The sequence below is a fragment of the Martes martes genome (assembly GCF_963455335.1).
Source record: "Martes martes genome assembly, chromosome: 4".
In the NCBI taxonomy this organism is placed as follows: domain Eukaryota; kingdom Metazoa; phylum Chordata; class Mammalia; order Carnivora; family Mustelidae; genus Martes; species Martes martes.
The window spans coordinates 107,953,835-107,964,927 of record NC_137891.1 but is presented as its reverse complement, the minus strand read 5'-3'; the positions used below and the strand labels follow the sequence as shown (position 1 = coordinate 107,964,927).

At 35.5% G+C, this 11,093-nt stretch overlaps 1 long non-coding RNA gene across 1 annotated transcript in view; it reads right to left on the bottom strand.

The window, feature by feature from the left end:
* Positions 1-4,124: 4,124 nt before the first annotated feature.
* Positions 4,125-11,093, bottom strand: part of LOC308341308 — a 198,386-nt gene continuing 191,417 nt past the window's right edge. The window contains exon 8 of the long non-coding RNA XR_013966704.1: positions 4,125-4,381. This is a non-coding gene — a long non-coding RNA (uncharacterized lncRNA). The remainder of the gene's footprint in view (positions 4,382-11,093) is intronic.

Genomic DNA, 11,093 nt, shown 5'->3' with positions numbered 1-11,093 from the left:
CTAATATTTCATTTTCTACCCTCATACCTTATAAATCTTATAAATATAGCTTTGTCTACTTTAGGGAATAATCTAATTATGAAACAAATCCTTAGGAAAGACAATAAATGTGTATGAATCTGTTCATAGCTGTCCCGGTTAACACATTAATATCTAGAGACAGAGTGGGGACTGTAAGTTTACAAAATAAGTAACATATTCCCATTTTTAAAATAAAACTTACTAACTCCAACTTTTTCCTAAATTTAGGATGTATTATAAGTATTATAAGTTTCAATACAATCTCCATTGGGTTATGAGCGCCTTAAATTCTGTGGAGCCACCTTATTCATCTCTGGGTCACCAGTCCACCCAGTGAAATTCAGTGTTGTTGGATCATTAATCAATCAATCCTTACCACCTTAATTAATTTGAGTCAGCAAAGAAAGCCCACAGTATGATTGAAACCTATGAAATTTTTCTCTGCTTTTGAAATATTATAATTTTATACCATATTTGGTCTTTTTATATATGCTTTTTATATACAAGATGATTGTGCATTCAACAGAAGGGACCTTTTTCATTTTAATCAGAATCAGGCCACCTGTAGGTGTCTTGCACATAAAGGCACAAAAAAATAAAAAATGATTATGCTCAAAAATGTATTTTCCCAGACAAGAATATCTGAAATGAAATAATATTTGAAATGAAATAATATCATCCGAATACTTGTCAAGTTTTCCTTTTCTTCTGGAATTTGATTGTAACTATCAGTAACACTATACTTTCTGGGTAGTTTCATGATACAAATCAATAAGCTGTATTGCCTGTTCTCTTTTACTATAACAAATGTAAGTTTCATGTTCCTCACAGTATATTAGCATAGACAAATATAAATTACTCCTAACAGTTCAGATTCACATGAAGCACTTCTTTTGAGGTTTCTGCAGAGAATGGTGGTAATTGCATAAAGAAAATGCAACAAAGCTACTCCTTTTTATCATATTCAATGCAATGTTCCATTGATGGATGAATTTTGCATTCATTACAGGATAGATTGTGTAATAAAATGCATGTTAGACATTTAATGTCTGTTAGACATTTCATGTCCTTTGTATTTAAAAGCACAAGTTGACCTTGTTAGATGCCTAATAAGTAAAGTAATTTACCTTGTACCAATCAAAAAAATCTTTCACTATAACAAAAATGAGATTCAGTTACATCATAAAGATATTATTTCTGATGACAGTAGTTTATGCTTAAATATATATTTCTGGTGCCAAAGAAGCCCAGACATTTCTTCAAACAATAATATTTGGAATGCCTACAACAAGGCTTTTGAAATGTATGGTTGTTAAAAGTACGAGGAAGAAAACATAGTATCAAGGATCAAATATTAGCAATGCCATCCATTTCTGGATGTTCAGAATGTTCAGACAGGTGGTCGATCACTACAGCAGAACTTACTCCATTTATTTCCACACAAATATATTTCATTTGAATAATTATCAGAAAAACAATAACTAAAAGAATGAGTTGTGGTTGATGCTGAAAAACAGAGCTTAATATCTGTGAGGAAATGAGTAGTTCTAGAAACTAGAAATCATAAGACATGTCACTACTATAAATTAGATTATTTCCCTAACGCTGTAGTTATGTAAATGTTATCTCTGATGCCATATTTGCAATGTTGTTAACTTCTAGGTAGATCAAAAGTCTCCCATTTCCTTTCTGTCCAACTCATTTTTCAATGGACTATGCCCAGCTTCTTGGTCTGTGCATATGCCAATAAGTATGGCCTTTCAGTAACTGTGAATTGCTAGTACTTCTTTTGAAGGTAGATGTACTCTTCTCTGTATGTGGTCCAATGCTCTAACTCTGAGTGTTTCAGTGTTGGGGCCGATTCCACCTTAAAACCTGTTAAACCCCTAGGGCCTGTCTGGGCCTGCTTAGCCATAGTGACTCCGTGTTGCCTAGGTAGCCATTTTGTTGTTTAATAAACGCCTCAGCAGTTACTGATATTGGTTCCGGGTAACAGTTGCTAAAACACACACCTAACTGATATTGGTTCTGGGTAACCGTTGCTAAAACACACACCTAAAATAAGGCCACACAGGTAAGAAACATCCAATCAGCCAAAGCCACATATGTAGAGATCTGTGGTTGTGCCCTATAAAACTAGCCTGTAAGACCAAGGAGGGCGTCGCTCTCTTCGGAGGCAACCCTGGCCGGTCAGTCTGACTTCTAATGCTTGGCATAGAATAAAGCTTTGCATAACTTTCACTTTGTCTCAGTCTCGTTCCTTTGATAACGGACCCTTCATTCAGCATATTGAAATACTACATTCTCAATGAAAACAGCAGTATCTCCACTGGCCCAAAAGTATATCACTTACTATGGGAATGCTCTTTAAAAACATACGTCCTGGGCCGCCTGGGTAGCTCAGTGGGTGAAAGCCTCTGCCTTCAGCTCAGGTCATGATTCCAGGGTCCTGGGATCGAGCCCTGCATCGGGCTCTCTGCTCAGCGGGGAGCCTGCTTCCCTTCCTTTCTCTGCCTGCCTTTCTGCCTACTTGTGATCTCTGTCTATCAAATAAATAAATAATCTTAAAAAAAAAATACGTCCTGTGAGGTTTTATCGAATGTTGAATTATTTGCCTCCACTAAGGCTTAGAAGTCTTGGAAAACTTGGAACACCTTTCCTGAATAGCCTTTATATGCCTTATCCTAGTTGTGTCTGTCCTAAGGCCAAACTTCAGTTCCCTAATTTGTATTCCAATCATCGTCTTGTTTCTCTCCTCCTGCTCTGGCAGTGTTCCCTTACAGAACAGCTTTCCCATCCTGACCATCAGAATCCATCTTACAATACATATGCCTTTGACCTTTTAGATATCCAAGTAGAAAATGTAGAAGAGAGGCTACAATGTCAGTCTCCACTCTCTACCCTGACACATACAGTGGCCATCATGTTTCTTCCTGCTCTGTATTATTTATTTCTATTACAATACTGCCTTCTCAATCATCCACTGTCTTTGTAGCTAGAGCTCCCTGACCACTCCTTTCTCTCAGGATGTTCCCAGTCTTCTCTAAAAGAGAGGTCTTCTAGCTCTGCTTGGGAACCCTGGCATTTGCTTCTGTCAACATGTGGACCCGACTAGCTTTGCTGAGCATATATTTCAAATCCCAATTTCCCTATGGAATGTAACAGTGATTAAATAATTTATACTTACCCTCATTTTGAGTTCTATTTTGAATCTTTTCGCATGACCTATACATCTCTGCTTTTTAAGATTTACTTTCAGACCTGTGCATTACTTTTACCTCTGGTATGCCCTCCCACCCCCAATTGCCAAAGTATTTTCCCATTTTTTCCCTACTTACTTAAAATCATCAAGAATTTACTGAGCAGCTATGTACCTGGACTATACTTAATAAAAAGACATGAGCGCTGGCCCAAGAAACTGACTCTTCAAAGCTCATATTTTCTTCAAAACACTCTGAAGTCCAATTTATGCAGGTTTGAAGGATCAGAATAACAGAGAAGGGAACAGAGAGATGTGAAACAATAATTCTCATTGTTTTTTAAGTATTATTATCATGTACTTGAGATTAGTAAACATTCATGTTCTGGAGGAGTTTTTCAATAAGCTATTCTTAGATTGCATGAAATAAGCAGAACTTTAAATGCAAACTTTGTCTATAAATTTAATATTAAAAATGTATCTTCATTTTGAGCTGCTGCTTAATCTGAATCTGCATATTATGTAAGCTTCTGAGAGCACTGAGATAAATTATATATAAAGGAAAATTAGAAACTGCTTGAATCAGAAAGTTCTAGTAATAATAATAATTTGTAAAAACCACAGGAGGATCAAAAACAATACAAATTACAATCCAAAGACAATATGGAAAGCCTACCAGGTAAGAGGTTCACAAACAAGCAGACAAAATAAAGCAAATCTGTTTCCAACCCTCATCAGGCTAGAGGTACGAGACAATCTTAAATTACTGTGCACTTATTAAATATATAGGTGTAGAGGTCTTCTATTAAATATAGAATTTAAAATAAAGGGTAATTGTCTATCCTTCCATATCTGAAGCACTTTTTTAAAAAAGCTTCACATGACATTCTTTTTTTTTTTTTTTAAAGATTTTATTTATTTATTTGACAGACAGATCACAAGTAGGCAGAGAGGCAGGCAGAGAGAGAAGGGAGGAAGCAGGCTCCCTGCTGAGCAGAGAGCCCGATGCGGGGCTCGATCCCAGGACGCTGGGATCATGACCTGAGCCGAAGGCAGCGGCTTTAACCCACTGAGCCACCCAGACGCCCCTTCACATGACATTCTTATGAGAATTTTAACAGAAAGTCCTCTGTCCTGAGTTCTGTGTCCATCTTACAGGATCTGAAAAGGAAAAATTACATAGCAAAAGGTTTTAAGGAGAATGGAGACAAACTTCTCTGACCCCACAATGGTAACCAGGGCTTGCCAAACTAAAATAATTACAGGGAAGCCTTTGGTAGGAATCTGCTAAGCAAGTAAAATGCTAATATAGATGAGTATGCTTTGAACTAAGGGAACTTCTAAATAGACTTTATAGATACTTAAGCATAATGATTGCTTAATATTTGCATAACTAGTTTAATATACACTTCTTAGTTTACAATGTGTTTTTATGCACAGATTTATTTCATCGATCTCAATAAGTCCATAAGGAAGGAATTATTCACCACTTTTTTTTTTTTTTTTTTTTTTTTTTTTTAAAGATTTTATTTATTTATTTGACAGACAGAGATCACAAGTAGGCAGAGAGGCAGGCAGAGAGAGAGGAGGAAACAGGCTGCTTGCGGAGCAGAGAGCCTGATGCGGGGCTCGATCCCAGGACCCTGGGATTATGACCTGAGCCGAAGGCAGAGGCTTTAACCAACTGAGCCACCCAGGTGCCCCATATTCACCACTTTTTTGTCCATCCCCTTTTTCCTTTTAATTTTTAAATTCCTGTATGATTAACATACAGTGTTACATTAGTTTCAGGTGTACATGCTAGTGATTCAAGAATTCTACACATTACTCAGTGCTCATCATGGTAAGTGGACTTTTAATCTGCTTCACCAATTTCACCCATTCTCCCATCCACCTCCCAGACTTATGGTAACCATAAGTCTGGTCTCAGTAATTAAGAGTCTGGTTTTTGCTTGTCTCTTTTTTTCTTTGTTGTGTTCCTTAAGTTCCACATATAAGTGAAATCATATGGTATTTGTCTTTCTCTGACTGATTTATTTCACTTAGCATCATACCCTCTAGATCCTTCCATGTCATTGTAAATGGCAATATTTCACTTTTTTTAAGGCTGAGTAAAATTCCGTTTTATATATACATATATCACATCTCCTTTATCCACTCATCTATCTGTGGTCATGGGCTGCTTCCATAGTTTGGCTATTGTAGATGCAGCAATTAACATAGGAATGCGCATATCTTTTTGAATTAGTATTTTTATATTCTCTGCATGAATATCCAGTAGTGGAATCACTGATTCATATGGTATTCTATTTTTAAATTTTTGAGGAACCTCCATACTGTTTCCCACAGTGGCTGCACCAGTTTGCATTCCCACCAACAGTGCATGAGGTCTGCTTTTTCTTCACATTCTTGCCAACCCTGTTGTTTCTAGTATTTTTGATTTTAGACATTCAGACAGGCGTGAGGTGATATATCATTGTGGTTTTGATTTACATTTCCCTGATGATGAGAGATGTTGAGCATCTTTTCATGTTTCTGTTTGCCATCTGGATGTCTTCTTTGGAGAAATAATCTGTTCATGTCTTCTGCCCCTTTCTTAATTGAATTATTTGGCTTTTTCTGTTGCATTGTATAAATTTCTTTATATATTTTGGATACCAACTCCTTATCAGATATATCATTTACAAACATCTTCTCCTAATCATTGGTTGTCTCCTTGTTTTGTTGATTATTTCCTTCACTGTGTGGAAGATTTTATTTTGATGTAGTCCTGATAATTTACTTATTTGTTGTTGTTTGTTTCCCTTGCCTCAGGAGACATATCTAGAAAAATGTTGCTATGGTCGATGTCAGAGAAATTACTGCCTATGCTCTCTTTTAGGTTTTTTATGGTTTCAGGTCTCACATTTAGATTGTGAATCCATTTTGTGTTTATTTTGATGTATGGTGAACGTAGCTGGTCCAGTTTCATTCTTTTGCATGTAGTTGTCTGGTTTTCCCAACACCATTTGTTGAAAAGACTGTCTTTTTCGTATTGTATATTCTTTCCTGCTTTGTTATGGATTAATCGACCATATAATTATGGGTTTATTTCTGGGTTCTCTATGCTGTTTTATCCATCTGTGCATCTATTTTGTACCAGTACTATATTGTTTTGATTGCTACCTTTGTAGTATATCTTGAAATCTGAAATTATGATACCTCTAGTTTTGTTCTTTTTCAAGATGGCTTTGGTTATATATTTTCTTATAATCCTTTGTATTTCTGTAGTGTCAATTGTTATTTCTCCTCTTTCATTTATGATTTTGTTTGAGTTATCCCTCTTTTTTTAATAAGTCTGGTTAAAGGCTTATCAATTTTGTTGACACTTTCAAAGAATCAGCTCCTGTTGGTGCATGGATGGCTCAGCTTGTCAAGTGTCTGGCTTCTGCTCGGGTCCTGATCCCAGGGTCCTGGGATGGAGCCCCACCTCAGGATCTCTGCTCAGTGGGGAGACTGCTTTTCCCTCTCCCTCTGCCCCTTTACCCACTGTGCTCTCTCTCAAATACATAAAATCTTTGAAAAAAAAAAAAAAAAGAACCAGCTTCTGATTTCACTGATCTCTTGTATTGCCTTTTATTATTATTATTATTATTATTATTTCTATGTCATTTATTTCTGCTATAATCTTTATTATTTCCTTCCTTCTACTGATTTTGAGTTATATGTTCTTATTTTTCTGGCTCCCTTAGATTGTTTACTTGAGATTTTTCTTGCTTCTTGAGGTAGACCTGTATTACTATAAACTGCCCTCTTAGAACAGCTTTTGCTGCATCCCAAAGACTTTGGACTACTGTGTTTTCATTTTCATTTATCTCCATGTATTTTTTTGTATTTTCTCTGACATCTTGGTTGACCCATTCATTATTTAATAGCATTTTATTTAACCTCCACTTATTTGGTGTTCTTTCCAGATTTTTTTCTTGTGGTTGATTTCTACTTTCATAGTGCTGTAGTCAAAAAAGATGCACAGTATGACTTCAGTCTTTTTGATTTGTTGAGCTTTGTTTTGTGGCCTAATGTGATCTATTCTGGAAAATGTTCCATGTGCACTTGAAAAAAATGTGCATTCCATTTTTTAAAAGTGGAATGTACTGAATATATATGTTGGATCCATCGGTCCAATGTGGCCTTCAAAGCCACTGTTTCCTTGTTGATTTTCCGCTTGGGTGAGCTATCCATTGATTAAATGCGGTGTTAAAGTTTCCTACTTTTGTATTGATATTAATTACTTCCTTTAAGTTTATTAGCTGCTCTATGTATTTGGGTGATCCCATGTTGGCTGCATAAATATTTACATACTGGATTGTTCCCTTCATAATTATGTAGTGTCCTTCTTTGTTTCTTGGTTTAAAGTATATTTTTTCTAATACAAGTATTGCTATCCCAGCTTTCTTTTCACTTCCATTTGCATTATAAATGCTTTTCCATACTTTCACTTTCAATCTGCATGTGTCTCTAGGTCTGAAATGAGTCTCTTGTGGGCAGCATATAGATGGGTCTTGCTTGGGGTGCCTGGATGGCTCAGTTGGTTAAACCTCTGCTTTTGGTTCAGGTCATGATCTCAGGGTTCTGGGATTGAGCCCTGCATTGGGCTCTCTGCTCAGTGGGGAGCCTGATTCCCCCTGCCTCTCTGCCTACTTGTGATCTCCCTCTCTGTCAGTTAAATAAAATCTTAGAGAAAAAAAAATTAGATAAGTCTTGTTTTTCATCCATTCCATCACCCTATGTCTTTTGATTGGAACATTTAGTCCATTTACATTCAAAGTAATTGTTGGTATGTATGTACTTACTGCCATTTTGTTACTTATTTTGCATTTGTTTTCGCAGTTCTTTCCTGTTTCTTCTCATAATTTGTTGGCTTTCTTCAGTAATATACTTGGATTCCTTTCTCTTTAATTTTTGCATATATATTACTAGGTTTTGGTTTGTGGTTACCATTAGGTTTATGTATAACATCTTGTACATATGCCAATCTATGTTAAGTTGATGGTTGCTTAAGTTTGAACCCATTTTAAAAGCACAAAATTTCCCCAGAAGTAAATATTTGCCACTTTGTAAGGGAGAGAAAACAGAGGCTCAGATAAGTTGGTTGTCTTGGCCAAAGTCACTCTGGTATCAAGCAGTAGATAAAAGCAGATAAATCCAGGGACCTGAACTTCAAAGTCATGAAGTTCTTTGCCTTTTTTTTTTTTTTTTTTGCTACTTTGCTACTCTGCCAGGGGCTGGTAGGAAAACACAGAAGAAATTGTGTTAGGTTTATAGTCCTGTGGACACATGATTTATGGCATTGTTTCTTAAGTCAAATAGTCATGAGATTAGTTTTCTTAGTGTCACAATAACTGAATTAGTTCAGTCTATCTTTTGAGCCCTCCTTTTCTTATGAATAAACTGATATTTTGTGTAAGCCATAATGACCCTCATCTCTCCTTACCAGAACCACTCAGCAGTCAGTGGAAACCCCACTGTGGTTCTTTTATCATCTTCCTCTTCTCCTTGACAGCCAGTGAGAAAACCCGAGCTTTAAGTCTCAGCTATACTATTAACTAACTGCATTCATTTTCTGATTGTTGAAATGAGGGAATTAACTAAAAGATATTCAAGGACCTTTACATTATTATTTCACAATATTATCACTTTAGAGTGTAAGTTCCATAAATACAAGAATTTGTTGATTTTGTTCATTGCTGTGTCCTCTGTGGTTAGAACAGCATTTGCTAAAACATGCTCAACAGATGAATAAATGAATAGTATCTCATTTCAGGTTTAGAGAGGATGAATTCAGTAAACAGATGGTTTATCATTCAGGGAAGGCCTCACCACTGAGCAGCACAGTCCAGGAAAGAGTCCACCATTTGAAAGCTCAGAAACTTGACTTAATCAACTCATTTAAAAGTGACCAGGATTCGTGGAATGGATGCAAAGCAATCTCACAAGTGACTGATTGGTAAACTATAATTATAAACGCATAACTTACCACAAAGTACACCTACTTGGTGTGCACTGAGATTTGTGTTCATTCTGATCAGTGGGTTCTAGGAATGAGTATAAATCAACTCAATTACCCCAAGATTGCAGTGGTCAGCCTGCTTAGCCCCATCTAGAGTTGTGTATTTATTTAAGGGGAACTTTCCAAAGTCAAACTTTTTTTTTATTTATTTAAAAATCTACCCCCAGTACTGCTCATTCAGTTATCCAGTTAGTGCATAATCAGCAACCAAAGTTTGTTACTGAAGTCCAACCCTTTTACCCTGTTCTCAGAAATATCCATAGAGAAGTTTTTATTTTCTTTGAAAATGTGGATTTCTCCAATGGGTAAGTGAATACCAAAAATACTTGAACTCAAATATTTGAGTGAATGTCTTCATGGAGGCAAGGCTTTACAATGTACTTTGAATTTGTTCCTACAGATACTTAGACTAATGTATAAAGAACTACATTTCATAATCATTTGTTCATTTGAAATGAAGAAATGTGGTTACATTAAGCACAACCAGAAAGTATAAGCTATCTCCAAATGGACCATATTATTAAGTGGCTAAACACATCAAGCATGGTGATGGTATTATTTCTAATAAATTGATCACTGGGGTAGCAATTCTCAGGAATAAATGTGCAGACTTTAAAGATATTTATTCTTTTTTTTTACATTTCTCTTTATAGGAGTGTTAGGAAGTTATTTAGGCTATAACTGAAGTTTTAATATGAGTCTGAGCTACTAAAGAAGATCAAAGGATTTCTCAAGCCAACAATTAACTAGAAGTTGAATGAGATTATTTATCCACTATCCCCTTCTGTAATGGACCCTTTAATTCCAATTATTGGATAATTCTCTAATAAGTTTAATGTGACAAGTCTAAAAATATTTTCTTAGCTTTAATTTCTTGGATATGCTTTGATGAGTCATTAATTTTATCAAATCTATATAAAAACTCAGATAAGAAAAAGCATTTGTAACTAGGACTAAGAAGGTATATCCTTGTCATATTCTACCTTTAATCAATACTTAAGATAAAATATGATGATGAATTTCTAAAAGCTTCAATAATTTCTATTAGCAATGCCAAGCACTATGGGGTTAAAATGATTTAAATGATAGTAGCATAACCCCAGTGTTTATAGAAACATTATCTACAATAGCCAAATTATGGAAAGAACCCAATTTCCTATCAACTGATAAATGGATAAAGAAGATGTGGTATTTACATACAATGGAATTTTACTCAGCTATAAAAAAGAATGAAAACTTGCCATTTGCAATGATATGGATGGAGCTGGAGTGTATTAGGCTAAGCAAAATAAGTCAGTCATACAAAGACAAATACCTTATGATTTCATACATTTGTGGAATGTAAGAAACAAAATGATCATGGGGGGAAAAGGAGAGGAAAACCAAGAAACAGACTCTTGACTATAGATAATGAATTGATGGTTACAAGAGGGGAGGTAGGTTGAGGTGGAGTGGGTTAAACAACTGATGGGGATTAAGAAGTGCAGTTGTGCACTGGGTGTTGTATGTAAGCTGTTGAATCACTAAATTGTACACTAAAGCTAATATGACACTGTATGTTAACTGGAATTTAAATAAAACTTAAAAACAAAATAAATGCAGTCCCATACATCAGCATATGCAAATAAAATAGGTTTTCACTCTACCTCTAAACACGAAATAAGATCAATTTAAGGTATGAACATATTTTGAAACTATTTGATTTTCAAAAAGTAATTTTTATTACTAGGAAATAAATTCCAATTAAAAGTCTTCCCATTTAAAAAAAAAAATCCAGCAATAGCTGGGTGACATCTTACAGAATATGAGTGAGATTAAGCAGGA